Consider the following 25,606-nt stretch of genomic DNA (forward strand, 5'->3'; position numbering starts at 1 on the left):
AGTAATAACTGAGAGGACTACTCATTGTTCTATTTGCCTTAGAGTTTGACAGGGATTTGACTTTTCAAACTTATTTCCGACATATGAATAAAACTTTTTCGGGTGCAATAATTTGCATATTTCCTGATATATCTCGTGAGATGCAGTAGAGAAGAAAAGACTTTTTTGTTTATAGACCTAGAGTTATCGCTCTGGGTGCTTCCTTTGTATTAAAATTTCCTGCTAAATGCAGTATCTCATTAGAAGGAAAATCTTTTCTATTTTTTGAACCTAAATAGTTGTTACAATTTATTGTGGCCAAAGAAGGGGGGTGGGGGAGTAACCATAGGACCAATGGTGATTCCTACAGTTTAGCAAACCGGCTGCCGGAAGTGGTCTCTTACTTCTATTATGTCCCGATAATGATTTTTGTATTGTATTGTATTGTATTGTATTTTTTTTTTTTTTGCTTGGGTCTTGGATTATTGTGAATGAAATAATGTATAATATGATTTTCTTTCAAATTTCTATGGATGGGGGATACCATCCATGGTTACTTATATTTTAATTCTAATCCATATTCAAGTTGAAATGCTTGTTTAAAATGTAAAATTGGAATAAAAATAATTTATTTTTTTAAAAAAAAGGATGCTTACACAAACACTTGTAACAATAAGGGCTCCTTTTACAAAGGTGCTCAAGAGGAGGCAGTAGCTGCTAGTGCGCACGGCATTTTAGCGTGCGCTATTCCGCGTGTTAAGGCCCTAACACACCTTTGTAAAAGGAGCCCTAAATCTAGTCAACCCATAAAGGTCCAACAAAAGTGGCTCTATGTGATAACACCACAAAATACCAGAATGCAAAAATAATATACTTTTTTGTGGTGCTTAATGTGCAAAGTCCTATTTGTGAAAACCTTTGCTAAATGGAGTTTTACTAGTAAACTTTTCCATGTAGTCCACTATGCAGGAAAGTTTAACACTAATGAGATTTTGTGATGTGAAAGTATGCAAAATGGTTCATTAAGCTGCAATTTTCTGAGAAAAGGCATGTAAGAAAGATTTTGTGGGCCAGTTTTCACATAAAAATACTATAATTATATCCCAGTGAAGAATAATTATTTTAGCAGATTGCCCATGGATCCCCCAACTCTGTAACACGGCAGACCACAATCCATTTGAGGCTCCAGCCAAGTATGCCTTAACATAGTCTATTTTCCATGGAGCCACTATCAGACCTTCCTCAAGGCCCCAGGTTTACCCCCCAAAGTTGTTATTACAGAATTCAGCAGGAGTAATCTCCACTCGCAAGTGCTTTTGCAAGATGGCACTACATGGATGTACCACTAGCGGTCAGGTGGCACCATTTTACAAGATGGTGTGTCTGGGACAGACTGAAGGTCCATCAAACCCAGTATCCTGTTTACATCAGTGGCCAACCCAGGTCCCAAGTACCTAGCTAGATCCCAAGTAGTAAAACAGATTTTATGTTGTTTATCCTAGGAATAAGCTGTGGATTTCTCCAAGCCATCTCAATAATAGCCTATGGACTTCTCTTTTAGGAAATTATCCAAACCATTTTTAAACCCAGCTAAGCTAACTGATTTTACAACATTCTCTGGCAATAAATTCCAGAGTGGATATTGCTCATTTCACTTAGTGGAATTACTACTTTAGGGTAAGCTTGGGTAGGGGTGGATGGGGAGCCGGTTTTTTGGTTTGGTAAATTAAATGGGATCTAAAATAAGATAAGGTTTGGTGGGGAGGGTTTGGTGGGGAGGGGGGGGGGGGCATGGCTGTAAAAATACAGCCATTGGTATCATGCAAAAAGAGAGTAAAAATAACAAAACAAAGTATCTGATGACAAAAACAGAGCTGAAAGATGGATGAGTGCCTAAATCTTATCAGGATCAGATGAAGGGCCAAAATCTAAATTAATACAACAAACAATCCCCAACTTGCAAATAAGACAAGTGCCAAGATAAAGGAGTATACTGTATTTGCATGTTATAATAAGCACATAATGAACCCAATCAAATTGTAAAAATAGCAATTTGTCTAAATATAATACAGTATTAGGGAAGCTTTTTAATGTAGATTTACGCACCAATTGTTTGAAAGTAAAGAAAGAAGTAGCTACCCAGAGATATAGTGTCTGATTCTGAAAGTGGCGGCAATGCAAAATGGGCACTTGCCGCATGCCAATCACTGGCAGGTGCCATGTCCAGAATTGTGTCTTTGTTTTAACATAGGTGCTTTAAATCTAAGCCAGCATTTTAAAGGCCTACATTTAAGGTGCCGGTCTCGCACTTACTGTGCCTAAGGCCATTTCTGGCATAAACCATGCCCACACCAGTCTTAGGCATCCATAGGCATCCCTGTGCACCTCTGTAGGCATGATACCAGTGCCTAAGAATGATGCCTGCATTGTTTAAAAAAATGTGCAGCCTGATTGGTTCATTAGACAGCAGTAGGATGCCAACTGCCACCTAACATCGGGACGCCATTTGGAGAATTTAGCTCAAAATGTGAGAAATCAAAATTTAATAAGGAAACTGTAAGACTTCAAAACTGGAAAATGAATGTTGAATTCCAGAACAATATACATTGAATGGTAAATGGTCAGGCACTGGCATCAGAAATCAGACGGGATAAATATTTCTTTAAAGCAGATTTATTGAACAGATTGTTGAAACTGGAAATAGATGGCTCCCCAGAATAGTTTTTGTCAGATTGCAGTCCTGTTCCAGATATTTTTAAAGTTTCATTCAGAAATTACACTTAGCAGGACTATGAAATTCTAATAGATAAGATACTCGCAGCAAACATTGGGAAAATCTCTAGGTTTGAATGTGACCATGAATGGTCCCCAATTATATGCAGTCGGGGATAAATAAATCAACAAACTCTCTGGATCCTATTTTCTACTTTGAGGGAGGCTTTAACACCTTCTTTTCTATCCATAGTTACACAATCATTGACTGAGGGCTGTGTGCCTAATAGACTGAAAAAGCAGTGGTTCATCCTTTGTTAAAGAATCAGCAGAGTGGACAAGAAATAGTGCACTATCGTCTTAATTCATCTTTAAAATGTCCTTGCTAAGGCCCTAGAGATGGTTGTGTGATAAGTACAGTGTTCTCGATGATACAGATACAGTGTTCTCGATTTGAATTTCATCCTAAACACTCTACAGAGTTGCTATTACATAGTAACATAGTAAATGACGACAGATAAAGACCTGAACGGTCCATCCAATCTGCCCATTAGTTATACCCATTAAAAATACATGATTAAATTAACTTGATTTTATATGTGTCGACCTTGATTGAGGTGACTGTTTTCTTATGATTTTGTTAGATTTTTCATCTGCATTCATTACAATCAATCATCAGATTTTGCTGTTGAAGCTAAGATCTTTGAGTATTGGATGCAAGGTTTTAGTTTCTTGACAGGACTTGTTTCTTAGGATTGTTCTGATTGGTTTGCACTTGCATATGGAGTGCCTCAAAGGTCCGCTTTGTCGGCTGCTCTTTTTAATATCTATCTGCTCTCTATTTGTCAGGAGCACAGAAAGTTTGGCACATATTTTCTGCTCTAGGCTGACGATATACAGTTTTTGATCTCTAACCCATGCTCTCTCATTGTTAGACAATTGTTTGCAGGTGATATGAGATTGGATGTTTCAGAATCATCTTAAACTCAATGTGGCAAAGACTCAAATTTTAGGTATTAGGCATGGTAATCAGTTGGATATGTTTCCAACTGAGATTGTTTTTGATTATGTGAAGATCCCTGTACTTAGCCAATACAAATATTTAGGTATTATACTTGACTCTGCTTTATCTTTTAAACTGCAGATTAAAGCGATGGTGTTGATGGCTTTTTTAAAGCTATGCCTATTAAGAAGACTGAGGGATTTTTTTCCTGGACAGTTTTCATACTATTACTGCTATATTGACCACTATTTTTGATTAATTTAATGCAGAAAATTGTGGGATGCAGTGGGTAAAGCACAGTTACTTACCGTAACAGGTTTTATCCAGGAGCAGCAGGCAGATATTATCACATATGGGTGACGTCATCCATGGAGCCCCAGTACAGACACTTTAAAAGTGCATCGCCACTTTAATATTTTTAGAAAGTTTGTGATTGCCCACACCGCACATGTATGAGTGTCTTCCCACCCGAAGTAGGTTCGCTGTACCTCAGTTTCATAAGTAAGCTAGGAACCAACCAGGGGAGGAGGGTGCATTGTGAGAATATCTGCCTACTGTCCTTGGATTATAAGAAATGTGTGTGTATGGGTAACATGATGTTTACATGAAACTTTATGTGTAAAAATATTGAAAAATTCCTTGAAAGTGCTAAAAAAAAATAATAATATTGTTTCATATGAATTTAAACAAAATTTATTAAGCAAACATTAACGATCAATGAAGTAAAGTTTCCATTTGAAATTGTTATATAATTCTTACTTAGGAACGGAGGTGAGCATAGCATAACTTATTTAGATGGTCAGATCATAGGACCTCCTATGATCTGTATATCATTCCAGGTTTGCATCCTGAATTTAGGGCTCCTTTTACAAAGGCGCGTTAGCGGTTTAACGTGCGAAATAGCGTGCACTAAACTGCCGGCTGCACTAACCGCTACCGCCTCCAATTGAGCAGACGGTAGTTTTTCAGCTCAGCGCGGGGGTTAGCACGTGTTTAAAAGTCGCGCACGCTAAAGCCGCTAGCGCGGCTTTGTGTTATAATCTTTTATGCTCTGACCCTTCTCCCAACCATTTTAGTTGATTACCCACAAGTGCTAAAAAATGTGTTAATTGATCATACAAAAACCCTTCTTCCTGTGTTTCATATGCAAAAAACCTTTTTTTGTCAAAAATAACAGGTGACCATAATTTTATGTAAAAAAACCATAATATTAAGTAAAAAGGCAACACTTATCTTAGGTGGAATCAGCCATCAACAGGTGTTGGGAGTTTGCATTGATACATCAGCGCTGGTGGTGGCTGGTTCCACCTAAGATAAGTGTTGCCTTTTTTCTTAATATTATGGTCACCTGTTATTTTTGACAAAAAAGGTTTTTTACATATGAAACAATATTTATCCTTTTTTTAAAAAAAAAACCGGAGAAAATATGAAAAAGAAATGTTAAAACTATAAAAACTAAGGGCTCCTTTTACGAAGGCGCGGTAGCGGTTTAATACACGTAATAGCACGTGCTAAACCGCCGGCCGCGCAAGCCACTACCGCCTCCTCTTGAGCAGGTGGCAGTTTTCCGGTTAGCGCAGGGGTAGCGCGTGATTAAAAGTCACGCGCGTTAAAGCCGCTACCACGGCTTCATTAAATGAGCCCTAAGTAAAAAATTCACAAAGCAGGAAGGCAGAACAAAAATTTGAATAGAGTTTTTTAAAAAACACGACTTCTTCGCTCTGTGGAAAACTAAGAACTGAGGTACTGCAAACCTACATCAGGCAGGAAGGCACTCATGCATGCGCGATGCGGGCAATAGCAAGCTTTCTAAACATCTTAAAGTGGCGATACACTTTTAAAGTGTCTGTACCGGGGCTCCATGGATGACATCACCCACATGTGAGAATATCTGCCTGCTTGTCCTGGAATAATAATTTTTTTAATTAAAAATATATCCCAGAAAGAAGAATGTGATCCATGTTTACATAAATGGGGTGCTGTAAAGTTCTCAGCCCAACCAACCAACTTCCCAAATTCTGAGCGTTATTTTGTCACTATAGCTGAAAAGAGTGTTATCTTATTTTGTTAAGTGCCAATTTGCAGAAACAAAATTCAATGTTTTGACATTGTTTCAGATCATTGATTGAACCATATCCATGTCATTCTCTTCTTCGTTGGGCTGAGAACTTTTCAGCACCCCCTCATAGTAACATAGTAGATGATGGCAAATAAAGACCTGTACAGTTCATCCAGTCTGCCCAACAAATAAACTCATAGCATAAGGCACGATGCAATATTACATATTTATTTATATACCACTTATAGCCTAAGTGGTTTACATTCAGGTACTCAAGCATTTTTCCCTGTCTGTCCTGGAGGGTTCACACTCTATCTAATGTACCTGGGGCAATGGGAGATTGAGTAACTTGCCCAGGGTCACAAGGAGCAGCCTGGGATTTGAACCCACAACCTCAGGATGCTGAGGTTATGGCTCTAACCACTGCACAATACACATACTTGATCTTGATTTGTCTTTACAATTATCAGGCCGCAGACTGTAGAAGTCTTCTAAGCAAAACAAGGTACCATTTATAGAATCATGGCTAGTGGCACCTAAGTGGACTTAGGCATTGCTAGGCATCTTCTTTATAGACTGGACTAGCACAAAACCAATTTCTATTTAGATATGATTGAATTGTCTTTTTTTTTTTTTTCTTCGGGGCCACACATCCACCCAGTATTGTCCTTAGGTTCCAGCCACTGCAGTTGCCCTTGAAGCTTACTCCAGCCTATCCAAACCATCTCCTTGGCGGAGATCAGTCCGTGAAATTTTGCTCATTCAGATTCTAGTTAGAGATCTTCTGTGTTCATCCCACGCTATTTTGGGTTATGTCACCGTTTTCCTCTCCACTACCTCCCTCGGAAGGGCATTCCAGGCATCCACCATCCTCTCTGTGACAAACAGCTTCCTAACATTACTTCTCAGTCTCTAACCCCTCAACCTCTTCTTTTTTTTTTTTTAAATAAAATCTTTATTCATTTTTACATCTTACATCAAGTGTATCAATAAATTAACAATTGAAATTAGATACCTCACTTGAATTTCTATCATATTTAACAATAATACATAAAATTTAACCCCTTCCCTTCCAACCCTACCATAACATATGTAAAATTATTTATTCATTCTTAAAACATATATAATAAGTGAAATACAAAGTAAATTATTCATTATACAATATAGTCATCGCCTAAAATTCTCAAGAATTCGTACTTATTAATACCCTTCCCCCACCTACCAAAATTTTCCAACCATTTTCCCAACCTTATTTACCTCCCATCCCTCCCCCTCCCTGGATGTGCATATTATCTAATGACAAACCATAACTATAGAGATTCTACAACCTCAAATTATGTTCTCTAGTTTTACCAGGACTGCACCCAAATCTTATATAGAATCCAGGCGATAGTGCGTAACTTCAAGGGAGCATTAATGTGAACTGAGCATGGCTGCGTCACCAGTGAGTGCAACTTATAGAATACTATCAGCTACACACATTATATGGTATACCAGCAATGCTCACACCTAAAATTTGGTCCATCAAAGAGGCTTTACACTAGTAGTCTATAATGATTTAGGCACACCCATATGACATCATAGAATTGGCACTCAGCATGTACCATTGTGGCACCTGCATTGAGGACTTGATATTACGCCTTTCTGTGATGACAAAGTGGTTTACATATTATATACAGGTACATATTTTGTAGTTGGGGCAATGAAGGGTTAAGTGGCTTGCCCAGAGTCACAAAGAGTTGAAGTGGGAAATGAACTCAGATCCCCAGGTTCCCAGGCTGCTGCACAAACGCTACTAGACTTCTCTACTCCCGCCTGCTACTAGAATTGCTAATCTAATATGTTAATTAGCATGCACCAATGATAAATGTTGTGGTTTGGCAGTGAATACAAATTTATATGTTGAGTGCATAGCATGAAAAGCAGCAGGGTATGGGCAAGGTTTGGGCCTTGTAGTTAATGCATGGCAATTTACCATGTGTTAACTGTTACTGCAGCTGGTGGTGTTAAGTGATCTGTTTTATCTGTAAAACAATTAATGCAGAAACTAAATGTGAACCCTCTTAATAGTATGGGAAGATGCTGGACACATTTCAGACAATCACTGCAAAGGCTTTGCAGTTACTATGCGATAATGTTTGCAATTAAGATGCTGTCACTGGAAATTATTACCACACTTCAGTAAAAGGACCTCTAAATACACTAAGCCACAGGATATCTTCAAACAAACTTCCAAATCTCTAGAGGCTATTGCTTCTAAACATCTCCCATGTCCAATAAAATTTTTCCTAGAGCTGGACGTCTAATATGCAGCATGAATGAAATATTCTTTACAAAATATATAGCATAAACAAATATTAAATCACCCATATCAACCTGTTTCATTGAAATTTCTGGAATCAGTGTAGGTTGGACTACCTTTTCTTAATCATAAAAGCATTTTAGACTTTTGAGACCCCCATAGCATTTCAGACAGCTTTATCCAGGGCCAGTAAATATATTAGTAGTCTGTATATGTTAGGAATCACCGTAATTATATCATCTTGGATAATGAAGGACAGGTGGAATATGAAGTGCAACTATTACCTTGGTTTTGGGACTGCATCAATTTTATAAATGGTTATGGTCATTTATGGAAGACTAATATCTAATTTAATCTGCAATTTGTAGATCACTCTATGCCTAAAGAGGATGAAAGCAATTTACAATATTAAGAACCCATGAAGATCATCAGGATAGTACAGAAAACATTGGTAACAGAAGAACAAAGAACAAAGGCAACTCACTGTATGCTAAGAACTTAGCTGAATTTTACAACTGCTGGTAATTGCATACTGTGTTGTGAAAACTGTTGAACAATATGCATTATAGTTTGTAACTGAGAGACACCAAGGCTAAGAATGTGGTTATTGTTCCTGGTGGACAAGTGTATAGTTTTAAGGCTATTGTTAAGAAATCTGACCTAGATTCTGTTCTCATTTACGTCAATGATGGTCATGGCAAAAGCCTTGCCTTTCTGCTGCTTATGTGATTAACTTTTTAAAATTCTTTCGCCAACAATAAAACTAGTCTACATACACAAATGCTGCAGCATAACATTCCACTACCGCAAAGGACAACTCACCTTTGTATCAGCAAGTCTCCTAAGGTTTGTTTTGAAACACAAGACAGGGCCTTTGTTCAAAAAATCTGGCAAGTTTCTCAAGATCAATACTCAGGATCACCCATTGCACCCTCCAAATTTAGTCCATAAAGGTTCACACAATAAAGAAAGGGGTTTAACCAGGACAGTAGGAGGAGAAATAAACCATGCCAGCTGATAGCTAGCAAAGCAAACCGTCAACTGGAATAAAAGGCAAAAACAACAGTGTAACATTATAACAGTATGAAATTACAAGATCACAACTTGGAATCTGCTGTACTTGTAGATCAGCAGATTCCAAGTTGTGATCTTGTAATTTCATACTTCCCTCTATCCATGTGAACCATCTCTTCTCTCCCACTTCCCTCTATCCATGTGCACCATCTTCCCTCCCACTTCCCTTCTTTTCCACTTCCTTCAATCCATGTGTACCATCTTTTCCATCCTCTTCCTCTTCCCTCCATCCATGCATATGATCTCCTTTTCCTCCCTTTTATTCATCCATTTGTACCATCTCCTTTCCCTCCCCTCTTGCTTTCCCCTCTCCTCTATCGATGTGCCACTATTTCCTTCCTCTGCCCTCCATCCATGGGCCCCCCCAATTACTCTCCTCTTTTCTCTTCCCTTTCCCATTCAGCATCTCTCTCTTCTTTTTCTCTCCCTCCCCACCACCCCCAGTTCTATCAAATGGTCTCCCCACCTAGTTCCAAAGCCCCCCTCACCTCAAAAACTACAAAGAGGTCACTGGCAAGGCAGCAATTCTCTAGTGCTTCCCCATGTTCTCCACATTTCCTTTGCTGTGGTCTACCCAAGCGGAAACAGGAAGTTGCTTCAGAGGGGGGTTGTACCACAGCAGAAGAACAGTGAAGAGGAGGCCACTATCAGCTCTGGAGATTTGCTGCTGCACCAGTGCTCTCTTAATTTTCGAGGTGAAGGGGCTTTGGAACTGGATGGGGAGCTCTGGGCCGTACATGAACTTCCCACGAGCTGCCATTGGCGCACAAGCCTTGCAATGAAGAACAGTGGCCTAAGCCATCACTTTTGATAGGATTGATTTTTTTTAAATCAATCTTTATTTTTTGCAAAATACAAAGTGAAATGCAAACAGCTCACATAGCACCAAAACACTACTACTAGAATTAACCTCAACAGTCAAATCATACCTGAGCAAAGGAAAACAATCTGCCTTACTACAATTTGACATCTTGGCCACCTTCGATGCCATTGACCACTCACTACTATTTCTGAAACTCAATAAAATGGGTATACATGGTACAGTTCTCAACTGGTTCTCACAGTTCTTGAAAAACAGGTCTTATGAAGTTTGGAAGAGCGGCCAGAGATTCCAGAGCTGGGACTCCTGATGCGGTGTCCCACAAGGTTCCCCACATTATAAACAGAAATCATTATTACAGGAAAAAACAATAATAATATCCACATTTGGTCCAATCTTATATACCTATTGTACATCACTTCTCAAACCAAGTAGATGGATGCCACAGCTCACATAGCACCAAAACACTACTACTAGAATTAACCTCAACAGTCAAATCATACCTGAGCAAAGGAAAACAATCTGCCTTACTACAATTCGACATCTTGGCCACCTTCGATGCCATTGACCACTCACTACTATTTCTGAAACTCAATAAAATGGGTATACATGGTACAGTTCTCAACTGGTTCTCACAGTTCTTGAAAAACAGGTCTTATGAAGTTTGGAAGAGCGGCCAGAGATCCCAGAGCTGGGACTCCTGATGCGGTGTCCCACAAGGTTCCCCACTCTCACCTTCCCTATTCAATATCTGTCTAAGGTCAGTGGGAAATAGCCTCCCCTTCCCTCAAACTCACCTCTTCTCCTTTGCAGATGACATATTCATACTCTGTGCAGCCAAAGAATCGCTAGACGACACACTGCACCTCACAAAATCTGCTGTTGAAAACCTGAGTGTGTGGGCCCAAACCAATTTCCTTAAGATCAACAAACAAAAGACCAAAGTACTCTGGTTTGGGGACTATAGTCTACTACCTTGCTATCTACAGGTGAGGTATTCACAATAATGAACTCCTCTAAGGTGCTAGGAGTTACCTTAGACTCCTCGCAATCCTTCAAGAGCCAGATCACATCCCTGACAAAGGGGTTCTTCTTCAGACTAAGATAATTAAGATCAGTCAGATCAGCTCTAACCCAAGACAACTTTAGAATGGTGGCACAAGCTGTCTTGCTGCCCTACCTGGACTACTGCAACTCCCTCTACTACGGCATTACAGAGAAAGAACAGAAGCGACTGCAACTGCTCCATAACGCAGTGGTAAGACTGATTTTTCGATCCAGCTGCTTTGAAAGGGATAGTTCCTTACATAAGAATTGCCGCTGCTGGGTCAGACCAGTGGTCCATTGTGCCCAGCAGTCTGCTCCCACAGTGGCCCTTAGGTAAAAGACCAGTGCCCTAACTGAGTCTAGCCTCACCTGCTTACATTCTGGTTTAGCAGGAACTTGTCTAACTTTGTCTTGAATCCCTGGAGGGTGTTTTCACCTATAACAGACTCCGGAAGAGCATTCCAGTTTTCCACCACTTTCTGGGTGAAGAAGAACATCCTTACATTTGTACAGAATCTATCCCCTTTTAACTTTAGAGAGAGCCCTCTCGTTCTCCCTCCCTACTGCTAAAACTACACTGGTTACCTGTCAAAAAACAAATTCACTTCAAGTTAGCTTGTATGATCCACAAGGCCATTTACAGAGAAAGCTCCAATGGACTAATGACCTGTATTCCAGTCTCACACACTTTCCTCAACTCAAGACTTACACAATGATTTAAGATACCTTTTCCATCTTCTCAACAAATATGCCAGAAAAAAAATGTTTAACTCCATTTTCGAGTTCCTAGGACCATATGTCTGGTATAGTCTACCAACTCATCTGTGGCAGATTCCCACACACTATCTTTTCAGGAAAAGACTAAAGACATACCTTTTCTCCTTGTACTTATGAATACTATCCATGGTCTAACACCTCCCATTTATTAACCCCTCCAACCCTGAACTATCTATATTAAACCTGCTCACTACTAATCTGGATTCATAAATGTAGTCCTTGTCAAAAATTGTGGGATATAAGAAGTTGTATTGAATTATATTGTATTATATAAAGTCACAAAGTTGTAGGATGGAAGATCACAACCATGTCTCAGTTCTTGAAACAACCTTCCAAATATCTGATAAAGACACTTCCTTAATGGTATCAATTTTAGGTTGTAGAATCTCTTGACACTTGACTACCAGCAATAAATTTACCTCCGATTCTTGAATTAAGTTCAAATCCTGAGATGTATCCAATCTGAAAGGGGGTAGACACTAACTAAAGCCCTTTACTGTGGGAATCAAAGGAAGTGGTTGTTGGTGAGGGGGTAGGTCTTCCCCCTGAGCTCAGAGAAGATCCTGAATCCATGAAAGATTTAGAAATAAGTGGAGAGTCCACTATAGAAATATATTTATTGTTGGGATCAGTCACTCGAGGAGTGCTAGCTAGTACTTTAGATTTTTATTTTAGCCCTGCGCTTTACCATTTTATCTAATAAGAAAGTTAGTATCTTCTAAGGTGAATCTGGCAGGGTCCTCAGCTCTCTGGCTCCTCCATGGCTCCTAAGGGGCTCCCAAAAGGCCCCATTGGGAATGCACCACAGAAACAGCTGTATTATGTAAAGATAGGGTAGCACACTTGGATAATATCAGATACTGCCCTTCTGATACTGCTCCAGATCTGGTTTAGCTGCAGCCCAAGGGAGGCAGCTGGCTATCTCCCGTGGTCTGAATATTGGGCAGATTCTATCTCTCTATTCCAAAAAGGATAAGACTACAATTGTTCTGACTTATCACCTATTTCTTCAGATAGTTTAGACAGACTATATAGCTCTAGCTACTATGATAGTTTCCATTGTCCTGGAACTGGATTGAAACTAAATTAAGGGCTAGATTCACTAACCTGCCCGATCTGTGGCCGATCCATGGCAGGCCGACGAATTCACAGAGGGTCAGCATGCAAATGGGGGCGATCGGAGGAACATCCCCCACTGACCACACAGATCGCTAATGAGTGATCCTGAAGCATATGTAGACCATCTTCTTTGTCTGTAGATGGTCTGCGAATGCTTATAGAGCTGCGAGCTGCTTTTTTGTTCTTCTTTTTTTTACTTTTTCTTTGCGAGCCCGTGGTTTTAACCCGCTTTAAATCCACAGGTTAAAACCACGGGCTTGCACTGCAACGGAAGGGCAGGAGAGTCGGGGCGGCAAGATGAGATTCAGGGCACAGGGCGGCGAGTTGGGGCAGACAGTAGGGGGGCAAGAGCAGAGTTGGGGTGGCAAGGCAGGAGAAGTCCGGGTGGCAAGGCAGGAGAAGTCCAGACGGCAAGGCAGGAGAAGTTGGGGCGGAAAGGCAGGAGAAGTCCAGGTGGCAAGGCAGGAGAAGTCCAGGTAGCAAAGCAGGAGAAATCCAGGCAGCAAGGAAGGAGAAGTCCGGGCAGAAAGGCAGGAGAAGTCCAGGCAGCAAGGAAGGAGAAGTCGGCAGAGAGCAGGAAAAGTCATGAGCGAATGATCCCCACCTGTCGCTTCTTTTTTGATCGGCCAGCCCAGTCGGTGTTCCTGAAAAAGTTTAGTGAATCGCGTCCTTCCTACTTTGCATGCTGTTTCCCCTCATTTCCCTTCATTTGCATGTGCAGATCGGAATTAGATTTGGGTCACAAACCGATCAGTACACGATTGGTAAACTTAGTGAATCTAGCCCCTAATGTCTATTTTTTAGGCATGAGTGATTTTTTTCAGATGTGGCAAGAGCCATGCAAAGAAAGAGGCAGTATTTTATTATTTCAATCTAAGGACCTCTTTTACTAAAGTGTGCTAATCGATTTAGTGCACACTAAATGCTAACGTGTGCATGTTAGTCTATGGACGCGTTAGCGTTTAGCACGCGTTAATCAGTTATCGCACCTTAGTAAAAGAGGGGGGTTAGTTCTTGCAGATTGCAGGATTATTTTCCCTTAGGTATAATAGTAAATACAGTATTTTATGAAACATAGAAATGCAGGTCATGCTTTCTTCAAACCGCCTCAATTATCTTTTTCCTTAGTGATAAATTGCCTCCAATTACTTTCTAACTTGCACAGTCATCATCTTCTCTGGTGTCAGTGAGGTGATTTGTTTGTTTCTGATTAGTGTGGTAGCCCTCAGCAAGGGCAACTTATTGTGTTTTCTAATTGCGATTGTTTTTTCTTTTCTTTTATTTTTTTTCCACTTTGTTAAAAACATAAGAAGCGCCATCTCCAGATCAGACCTTCGGTCCATCAAGTCCGGCGATATCCTTCTATGCCTCTCGTAAGGAGATGTGCATCTAGTTTGCTTTTGAATCCTAGGACGGTCGATTCCGCAATAACCTCCTCTGGGAGAGCATTCCAGGTGTCAACCACTCTCTGCGTGAAGCAAAACTTCCAGATATTTGTCCTGAACTTGTCCCCCTTTAGCTTCATTCCGTGTCCTCTTATCCGTGTCAAATTGGACAATGTAAATAATTTTTTCTGCTCTATTTTGTCAATTCCTTTCAGTATTTTGAAGGTCTCGATCATATCCCCTCGCAGTCTCCTTTTCTCAAGGGAGAAAAATCCCAGTCTCTTAAGTCGATCCTCGTATTCCAGTTTCTCCATACCTCTTACTAGTGTCATTGCTCGTCTCTGAGCCCTCTCCAGCAGTTTTATATCCTTCTTTAGTTTGGGAGACCAATGTTGGACGCAGTATTCCAAGTGGGGTCTGACCATTGCTCTATAAAGCGGCATTATGACCCTCTCCGATCTACTCGTGATTCCCTTCTTTATCATGCCCAACATTCTATTTGCTTTCTTTGCCGCCGCCGCACATTGTGCTGATTGTTTCAGGGTCCTATCTATCAGTACACCCAGGTCCTTTTCTTGTTCGCTCTTACCCAGAGTTGCAACTGACATTCTATACTCGTGTTCCTTATTCTTACTGCACTAAATGCATTACTTTGCATTTTTCCACATTAAACTTCATCTGCCATTTCTCTGCCCATATCTCTAACTGACACAAGTCGCTATCCTTCTGTGATCTGATTGCCTGGCATAGCTTTGTGTCGTCTGCAAACTTGATGATCTCACTGAATGTTCCGTCTTCTAGGTCATTAATATAAATATTAAACAAGATTGGCCCAAGTACCGAGCCCTGGGGTACACCACTAGTCACTTTCTCCCAGTCAGAGAACTTCCCATTTATGCCCACTCTCTGTTTTCTGTGCTCCTTACTTTTTGTTATAATGAATTGTTATATTTGGGGTAAAGATTTCATTTCTTGGATGTATGCTAATGTGTTATTAGTTGAACATCTCTATTTTTATCTCTGATGTTTCTCGGCAACATGTATTTCTTGGTATTGTATTTTGACCTTGATAAATAAAAAGTAAAAAAAAAATCTCTCCAAGTCTACATTTTTGGGCTCCTTTTACAAAGCCGCGCTAAATTGCCACGCGCACTAGCCGCTACCACCTCCTTTTGAGCAGGCGATAGATTTTTGGCTAGCGCACACTAATCCGGTGCATGCGCTAAAACCGTTAGTGCGGCTTTGTAAAAGGAGCCCCTTGTCTTTTGATATTTTAATGCCTGTAAAGTTGATATTATGCTTATTTTGCTCACACAGAAAATTATACATTTTTATATACAGTATACAGCCAAAGTGGACTAGACTGTGGATCTTTTCGGGTGAATGAGGTAGAAGGAAAACCCAAGATCCACATACAAAAGGCAAGGCATGTTCTCCATCTATAGCCCTTGGAGCACCTAAAAGACAAGGAATCAGCTACAAAAATTATACCCAACATGACTTTCAATACTATTACAGATAGATTATACATATTCTTTATGTGCTTATTTAATAGGCACAAAAAGGTACTTATTTAAAGCTTATTCTATAAAGAAAAGTAGGTGCCTACTTTTATAGAATAGTTTGGGACCTGTATCGCCTTATCTTTAGTTTTCCTTTAAAATATTTTCTTTTAATAATATCAGCTCTTTCTCTAATATATGGTGGACTAATTACAGCCTGCATTTTTTTCTTTATTTTCCTCTCATATATGATATTTTATATTGATATCCTCTCCTTATACATGTTGTTTTTTGCTTTGTTGACTTTTATAGATTGTCAATTGTTAAAATTATAAAGAAATAATTTTTTAAAAAAAGAAAAGTAGGTGCCTACTTTTATAGAATATTAGTGTAGTGAGGCAAATTCATGCCTATACAAAATGAACCCCAACTTAAGAAGTTTTAGGGCCTCTTCTATCAAACTGTGCTAGCAGTTTTTAGCGCAGAGCTGCGCTGAAGGGCCCGCGCTGCTCCCGACACTCATAGGAACTCTGAGTGTTGGGAGCAGCGCGGCATTCAGCGTGACTGACCGCGCTACAAACTGCTAGCACAGTTTGATAGAAGAGGCCCTAAATCTGTTATTAAAACATGGCTATTCACCCCAGGTATTTCCTGAATGATGAGATGGCAGCTCAGTCCTTCTGTTTTGGCTCCATATGACACAGAGAAACAGCAGAGATGTCCAAAAAACTGGTGCACTTTATTAACTTAATGACTTGGTGCACACGTGTTTCTGCCAACTTGGCCTGCCTCAGGAGTCTTACAATGTTTCACATCAAATCACCACTGTAAAATGTACCACAGGAAACAACCACTGCATATAAAATAAAACACTTGACTCGGGCTGTTTCCATTTCTTTACTTTCTGGCTCGCCAACATCTCTCTCTGGTGATTTGGTGTGAAACATTGTAAGAGTGTTTTATTTTATATTCAGTGATTGCTTCCTGTTATACATTTTACAGTGGTGATTTGGTGTGAAGCATTGTAAGACGCCTGAGACAAGTCAAGTTGGCCAAAACCCATGGGTGTCGAGTCATTTGAGTTAATAAAGTGCACCTGTTTTTTAGACATCTCCACTGCTTCTCTAGTGGGGGTGTTTCTCTTGTCTTACGGCTTGGCTCCATATGAAACACTCCTTGACCTACATAGACTCTTGAATAATTGCTCCTGTACTATCGACAATATTATAGTTCTTTTCTTCAGATTGTACACTGCTTTGCTCTGTTTTTTAAACTGCTAAAAGTGGTATAGCAAGTCACAAATAAATTAAATAAATATTTCAGACACTACAACTTGCACTGGGCATGGCTGAGCCGAACAGGAACCAGAACTTTGAAGGAAGAGTGATTTGAATTAAATGAACCTTGAAAAATGAACTTTGGAAATACTAGGAATAGTAAAACAATCCCAAAACACAGCACTGAGACTCAGTGGCGTACCTAGGGTATGTGGCACCCGGGGCCCATCATTTTTTGACACCCCCCCCCCCCCCCCCCATGTAAAAAATTTTTTTTTTTTTTTTTTGCAATAACCATGAAATGGAATAAATGGTCAGAATAGAAACAAGCAGTGAAAATTTTCTTTTATTGAACCTCATATATGTAACCATTATTCCAAACATAACATAACATAAATTATGTCTAAATTGTCATGACATTAGAAGTACATATGGAGTAGTTGCAGGTGATGCTTGGGACAGTTCTGATTGTGTTAGTTCGGTTTTATGTGTTTTTTGAATAGAAGGGTTTTTATTTCTTTTTGAAGGTTTTGCAGTCTGTGGTTGATATCAATTGGTTGTAGAGTTGGGGGTCGAGTGTTGCAGCTCGAATGGCTAGGAGGTTGTCGAACAGTTTTTTTCTTTTGACGTTTTTGGTTGGAGGGTGTGTGAATGGTGCACAAGTTCTCCTATGTCTGTTTGAAGTGGATTGAATTATTTAGCTGAAGAAATTAGTTACCCCCCATTCCACACACATTAATTCTCTTCCATTTTTGTTCCCATTATAAAAAACACTGATAAGTTCCCAGAAAAAAAAATACATTAAAATAAGAAGTGAAAACAAAGGCCCCTACAGATGAGAACATAACATAAGAATAGCCTAACTGGGTCAGACCAATGGTCCATCATGCCCAGTAGCCCATTCTCATGGTAGCCAATCCAGGACACTAATACCTGGTCAAAACCCAAAGAGTAGCAACATTCCATGCTACCGATCCAGGGCAAGCAGACACTTCCCCCATGTCTTAATAACAGATTATGGACTTTTCCTCCAGGAATTTGTCCAAATCTTTCTTAAAACCAGCTACACTATCTGCTTTTACCATAACTTCTGGCCACTTCATTTTTAAGTTTAGATCTTTCCTTTCAAACAGAGACCTTGCTAGATGTCAAATACAGCACAAGGTAACTTCACATGGACTTAGCTGTGCAGGAAATGTGAATCTCCTCATACACCCACCATATAGTGCAAAAATGTGCAAAGGTCTGTTTTTTTCTTTCGATCACTACATAGCCTAATGCCACACAAGCAGCGCTGTTACAAACATATTCTGTAGGTCAATGCTAAGGATAACAAAGTTTCCTTCCTTGGACCAGAAGGAGATAAACCACTGGAAGAGATCCCAAAACAACACCCAAAGACCCACTCAGTGTGTGAATCAGTTGAGTGGAGTGGACTAACTGGGGGGTGGAAATGGGCCCGGAGTTTGCTCAGCAGAATTTCCCAGACCACCTCTTCCTCTCAACACATTGACACGCTGCCACCATCACCACTAGGAACACCTCACTGGGTAGGCCAGCTATGCTATAAACTTTATAAAACACATTATTATATTTTCTTATAAAGCACATATTTTAACTGAACTCTCTGACATCCTCAGCCTTTCCATTCACAAAAATAGAAGGAAGAAAAGTTCCCATTTCCTGCTGTCTCATGTCCCCGGCCTATACAATATTTTTTTTCTGCAGACCCTTCAAAAGTCTGACCAAATCCTCGTTTCACTTGCATTATAAAGTACTGAGGATGCCATCTCTCCCCAATCCCAGGTCCTAAAGTCTAAGACAGTAGCGCAAACTAATGCTGCCAGATACAGGAAAAAAAAATTTTGATTCGATTCAGCCCTATTGAATTGGTTTTTCAATTCGATTTTCCTGCCCAGTTGGGTGATTTTTTTCAAAACTCCTGGTGGGTTTTATAGCTTTTTCACCCCTTTGGCTTCTCCTAACCACACTGGCGCTGTGGTGTAAATAAAATAAAGAAACAAAAAGGACTTTTCCTCTTTCTGTTAAATCCTAGCTCACGTTTGCAGTCCAACACCAGCTCTGGCAGGATACACATTTCAAATCTGACATGTTATAATCACAAAACAGAAAATAAAATTAATTTTTCTACCTTTTGTTGTCTGGTTATATTTCAAATCTTGTTGGTCCAAGGCTCTGGTTTTCTTCTGATAACTTGCTTGCCAGGGTCTCCTTCTTTCTGCATGCTAACCATCCATCTGCCAACTCTGTCCTCCCTTTCCATTTCCCTTCCCTTCCCAGGAAGTCTGGTATCTTTCCTTTTTTTCATCTCCCTCCACAGATCCACCTTTTCTTAAATACCCTTTCATCCGGCATCTCTCCCTCCTTCCCCACCATCCCAGAGTCCACCATCTCTCCGTTTCTTTTCCTAATTACCCTCCTATCCAGTATCTCTATCCCTCCTCCACACCATCCCTTGTGTCCAATTTCTCTCCCTTTCTGTTCCTTCCCTCCCTAAATCCCATGGTCCATCATCTCTCTCCCTCTCCTCTATTTTCAGACCCATTATTTCTTCCCCCCCCCCAAAGTTTGGCATATGCATGTCTCTTTGAACACCCCCTTCCCTCCGTGTACTTCTAAATCATGGTCCCCCCCCAAAGGCCTGTCCCCCCTTAAAGGTCTGCCTGTCCCACCTTGAAGGCCTGCACCCCCCTTGAAGGCCTGTCCCTTCCCCTTGTAGGCCTGTCCCCCCCTTGAAGGCCTGCCTGCCTGTCCCCCCCTTGAAGGTCTGCACCCCCCGAAGGCCTGCACCCCCCCGAAGGCCTGTCCCCCCTTTAAGGCCTGCCTGCCTGCCTTTCCCCCCCTTGAAGGCCTGTCTCACCCTTGAAGGCCTGCACCCCCCTTGAAGGCCTGCACCCCCCCTTGTAGGCCTGTCCCCCCCCCTTGTAGGCCTGTCCCCCCCTTGTAGGCCTGTCCCCCCCCTTGTAGGCCTGTCCCCCCCCTTGAAGGCCTGCCTGCCTTTCCCCCCTTGAAGGCCTGTCTCACCCTTGAAGGCCTGCACCCCCCTTGAAGGCCTGCACCCCCCCTTGAAGGCCTGTCCCCCCCCTTGTAGGCCTGTCCCCCCCCTTGTAGGCCTGTCCCCCCCCCTTGAAGGCCTGCCTGCCTTTCCCCCCTTGTAGGCCTGTCCCCCCCTTGAAGGCCTGCACCCCCCCTTGAAGGCCTGTCCCCCCCCTTGAAGGCCTGTCCCCCCCTTGTAGGCCTGTCCCCCCCCCTTGAAGGCCTGCCTGCCTTTCCCCCCTTGAAGGCCTGTCCCCCCCCTTGTAGGCCTGTCCCCCCCCTTGTAGGCCTGTCCCCCCCCCCCTTGAAGGCCTGCCTGCCTTTCCCCCCTTGTAGGCCTGTCCCCCCCTTGAAGGCCTGCACCCCCCCTTGAAGGCCTGTCCCCCCCCTTGAAGGCCTGTCCCCCCCTTGTAGGCCTGTCCCCCCCCCCTTGAAGGCCTGCCTGCCTTTCCCCCCTTGTAGGCCTGTCCCCCCCCCTTGTAGGCCTGTCCCCCCCCTTGTAGGCCTGTCCCCCCCTTGTAGGCCTGTCCCCCCCTTGAAGGCCTGCCTGCCTTTCCCCCCTTGAAGGCCTGTCTCACCCTTGAAGGCCTGCACCCCCCTTGAAGGCCTGCACCCCCCCTTGAAGGCCTGTCCCCCCCCTTGTAGGCCTGTCCCCCCCCTTGTAGGCCTGTCCCCCCCCCTTGAAGGCCTGCCTGCCTTTCCCCCCTTGTAGGCCTGTCCCCCCCTTGAAGGCCTGCCTGCCTTTCCCCCCTTGAAGGCCTGCACCCCCTTGAAGGTCTGCCCCCCCCCAAAGGCCTACACCCCCCCCCCCCCCGAAGGCCTGCACCCCCCTGAAGGCCTGCCTGCCCCCCTTGAAGGCCTGCACCCCTTCTGCTTGCCTGCCCGCCCGCCCCACCCTGAAGGCCTGATGCCCCGACCCACCCCGAAGGACCGCTCGCCCCCCTGGCCTCCCCGCACCACCCATGAACAGCCGCAGCAGGATCGCGAAGTCAGCGTCAGCGATCCCTGCGCTGCTTCCTGCGCCACGGTCCCGCCCCTCCTCTGACGTCAGAGGAGGGGCGGGATCGCGGCGCAGGAAGCAGCGCAGGGATGCTGACGCTGACTTCGCGATCCTGCTGCGGCTGTTCATAGGTGGTGCGGGGAGGCCAGGGGGGCGAGCGGTCCTTCGGGGGTGGCGGGGGACTGGACGGCAAGGCCGGGAACACCCCCTTAGGGCTGGTACCCGGGGCGGCCCGCCCCCCACGCCCCCCCCTAGGTACGCCACTGCTGAGACTTATCTTTTCATTGAAGCAAACGACAACATCACAGAGGCATACCTCAACTCACACTGGCTTCCAATTCCGACAAGAATACTATTCAAATTCTACTGCCTACTATTTAAAACCATAAACGGTGACAGCCCAACCTACCTGAACAACCACCTCATCCAAACTACATCAACTAGACATAGAAAAACTCACACTCCATTCATGCACCCTCCAATCAAAGAAGTCAAACGGAAAAAACTATATGATGGCCTCCTAGCCACACAAGCAGCAAAACTCGACAACCAAATCTCCAGTCTACTGATTATGACCCCAGATTACAAAACATTCAGAAAAGAAATAAAGACCTTTCTTTTCAAGACTTAATACCACTAGCTCCTTCCCACTTCCCAATACCATTTCCCAATACCTTCCCAATTCCCCAGAGCAACCTCATCCACTCTTTATATCCTCTAGAAATTGCCAGATATTCTCTTCTTGTAATACGTTTTTTTTGTAATTTTTTTGTAATCCGCCTTGAACTGCAAAGGCAATGGCAGAATAGAAATCTCTAATGTAATGTAATGTAATGTAAAAGTAAAAAAAACTTTATGATTCTAAGACCAGCTTTATTAGATAAGATTAAAGCTTTCTACTGTATATGTAAGGCTCTTTGATGTTTGGCTAATGGCAATTTGATGGTTCACTGAGTACTTTATTTTGTATTTAAAATATATTATTGGCTATGACATTTATTTGATGTTATTTAATGTTATTTGATATTATGAATTGTATGTAGAATGATTTAAAAGAAGATAGTTACAATAAAGAAATAAATTAAAAATTAACAAGAGGGTAATTTATGTATAGAATTAAAGGGTGCTTCAGAGCGGGCACACTATTGTAGAATTATGCTCTGAGGACCAAGTTCTATATATGGCACCAAAAAATCAGCACCAATAAAAATTAGCACTAAGCGCTAACCTATAAACAGTGCTGAGAGCTGGGTGCTGTTTATAGACCAGCATTTGGTGCCTGGATCTATGTCCAATTTTGGGTGTGAGGAGTTGCCTCAGCTGAAACCTGGTATAAATTTTCATGCGGATTTCCCTTATTCTGTAATACTGCATAGAAATTCAAGAATATCCCTGATCCGCCCATGCTCCTCCCATGGTTACGCCCCCTTACATGCAGATCCTGGTGCATGCATACATTTAAATTGATGCCAATTAGCACCTAGGGGTCCTTTTATCAAGACGCGGTAGGCGGTTAATGCGCGGAATACCGAGCGTTCAACCGCCTGCCGCACTAGTCGCTAACACCTCCATTGACGAGGCGTTACTTTTTTGGCTTGCCGCGGGGGTTAGCCAAATAATAGCGCGCCTTGATAAAAGGAGCCTCTAATGCTATTTGGCTCATTTGTCAATTAAATTTTGCACACAAATTGAGTCCACACCCAAATTTATGCATGCAATTTTGAGCGCCATATATAGAATTATGGCGTATATTTGTAACGTCAACTGCCCCGTTATATCTCCTTTTCATCTGGACCAACTCGACTGTTTTGTGAATAAAAGGGGCTAGTTTATCTGAAAACGGCCAGTAATGTTTTTATAAGGGGACGATGAAAAGTTCTCAGCCCAAACAACAGCTTCCTAAATTCTGAGAATTATTTTGCCACAGTAGCTGAGAAGAGTGTTAATCGCATTTCGTTAAGTGCCAATTTACAGAAACAAAAGTCTATATTTTGACATTGTTTCAGATCATTGAACCATATCCATGTCATTCTCTTCTTGGTTAGGCTGAGAACTTTTAAGCCCCCCCCCATAAGCATTTATGTAGTTAGTTCTTCCACTGACTGTACAAATGTACAATTGATAAATTTTGCCCAGAAGAGGACCAAAATTGGAATAAGTAATATGCCAGAATGATCATGGCAAAGCTGGGTGAAGGTTGCATCATGCTTATTCAAATTACATTTCTTCTAAATATGATGCTTCTCTATTTGTATGAGGGGTCACTGAAAAGTTCTCAGCTCAATCAACAAAGCTGGAGCAGTAGCCATCAAGGTTATACACCGAGGGGTCATTTTACTAAGGCACGCTAGCCGATTTAGCGCATGCTAAATGCTAATGCGTCCATTATATTCTATGGATGTGTATGCTTTTAGTGTGCGCTAAATCGACTTGGTAAAAGAGGGGGTTAGTCCAGTGATTTTCTACTTTTTCATTCAGTCTGAAAAATACGGATCAAAAAAATAAAAGTGGAAAATCGCCAGACTAATGGGTCCTTTTACTAAGGCGTGCAAAGCGATTGTGTGCGCTAACTGCTTTAGTGCGTGCTAATCGCTTTAGCGCACGCTAAAGATTAGCATGGGCTAAATGATAAGGCACCCATAGAATATAATGGGTGCCTGTTTAAATTTTACTGTCTTTGTTAAAACTCAATATTTGGTCTGGCCCCCACGTACCTGGTTTCCCAATTTAATCTGGATAGTTCTATTAGGCCCACACGTAGAATTTATCTGATCACTTATCCGACAATAAAGGCCTGCCGCTACAAAATATTCCTGGACAGAATTCTTGCCTTCCAGGCAGGCAAATGGAACAATTGGCTGGGTAAAATTATCACGCATTCCTCATCCTAACTCAATTTTAGAAAATCTGTAAAAACGAATCTGTTTAATCGAATTGTAACCTAAGAATTTTTATAAACTTTCCTTTTCTTCCTTTCTGTAAACTTGTATTCGATGTCTTTGTATTGTGACCACTTCGCTGTTTGTCTAGCTCCTTCCGTTGTAAACTGCCTCGAAACATCATGGCATATATTTGATAACAATATAGTGTAAACTCTTCGCTGATTGTCCAGCACATCTTGTTGTAAACCGCCTCAAACTTTCATGGTTTTGACGGTATATAAGAATAAAATTATTATTATTAGCATTTAGCGCATGCGAATCTGTAGTGCTTGCTAAATTGGTTTGTGCGCCTTAGTAAAAGGACCCCTAAGTGTATAGCCCTTGATAGCTACTGCCCCAACTTTGTTGATTGGGCTGAGAACTTTTTAGCAGCCAACTACATGCTTCCATGACATCGATTTGAGTTGTTCTAGTAAACTTTGCACATTAAAAAAATGACAGAACAACTGGAAACATCAACAAGAGAACACAGTGATCTATGATCAAAGGTGTATCATTAGAAGTTTATTTTGTAAGTGACTCAATAAAATAATCTTCTGATATTATTCCAACCCTTATTATCTACCCACATAAACAATTTGCACAACTGCAAAAATAACTAGCAATGTAAATATAGCACACACGGCACCAGTGAGTTCAGGAGATTAGCCAGATAAATAAAAATAAACAGCATATTTATCATTTATATGCCAAATCTTGTATATGCCAATTTATCACAGGTACTGTAAGCAAGAAGATAGTCAGGGCTCCTTTTACTAAATCACAGTAGTGGCTGCTGCTGCGGTAATCGCTGTGACGCCCATAGGGATTTAATGGGTGTCAGAGCATTTGCCGTGAGGCACCCACTATTGTAATTTTATAAGAGGGGGTAACATGTATAAATATATCAATAATAATAAAATGCTAGAGGCGCATGCGCTCTTAAAAATTTGTGAGCGCTGGCGCCCTGAGGTGTGCTTCTGTGCCAGTCCTCAGGGCGCCTGCGCCAAAGACACCAGCGACTCCTCCCTCCTGCTCCTCTTCAAAGCGGCCTGCTGAGGTTCGCCAGCCGCTGTAGCGAACCTCACAAGCCGCTCTCCACCTGCAGAAGAAGGAGTCGCCGTGTCACCTCCCGCCCTCACTCGCCGCTGCCGCCACCGCTGCCACCGCCGCCGCTGCCGCTGATCCTCCTCTTCAGAGCAGCCTGCGATCGTGGCCGGCTTTAAAGAACCTCGCAGGCCGCTCTCCAGGCTCAGTAGCACGCTCCCTCTGACGCACGGGATCGCGTCAGAGGGAATGTGCTACCGAGTTGGAGAGCAGCCTGCGAGGTTCGCTAAAGCCGTCCACCACGATCGCAGGCTGCTTTGGTGAAGAGGAGCAGACCAGAAGACGCCTGGATGTTGGGAGGGTAAGTAGGGAATCAATACCGGGAGCCAGGGGGAAAGGGAAAGGGAGCTGCTTTGGGGGGAGGGGTGTGCTGGGGGAGACAGAAGGGGCCATGGAGAGATAGGGAGAGAGAAAGGGGGCTGCTTTGGGGGGAAGGGTGTGCTGGGGGAGACAGAAGGGGCCATG

Source organism: Geotrypetes seraphini, chromosome 6 (genome assembly GCF_902459505.1).
Source record: "Geotrypetes seraphini chromosome 6, aGeoSer1.1, whole genome shotgun sequence".
Lineage (NCBI taxonomy): Eukaryota > Metazoa > Chordata > Amphibia > Gymnophiona > Dermophiidae > Geotrypetes > Geotrypetes seraphini.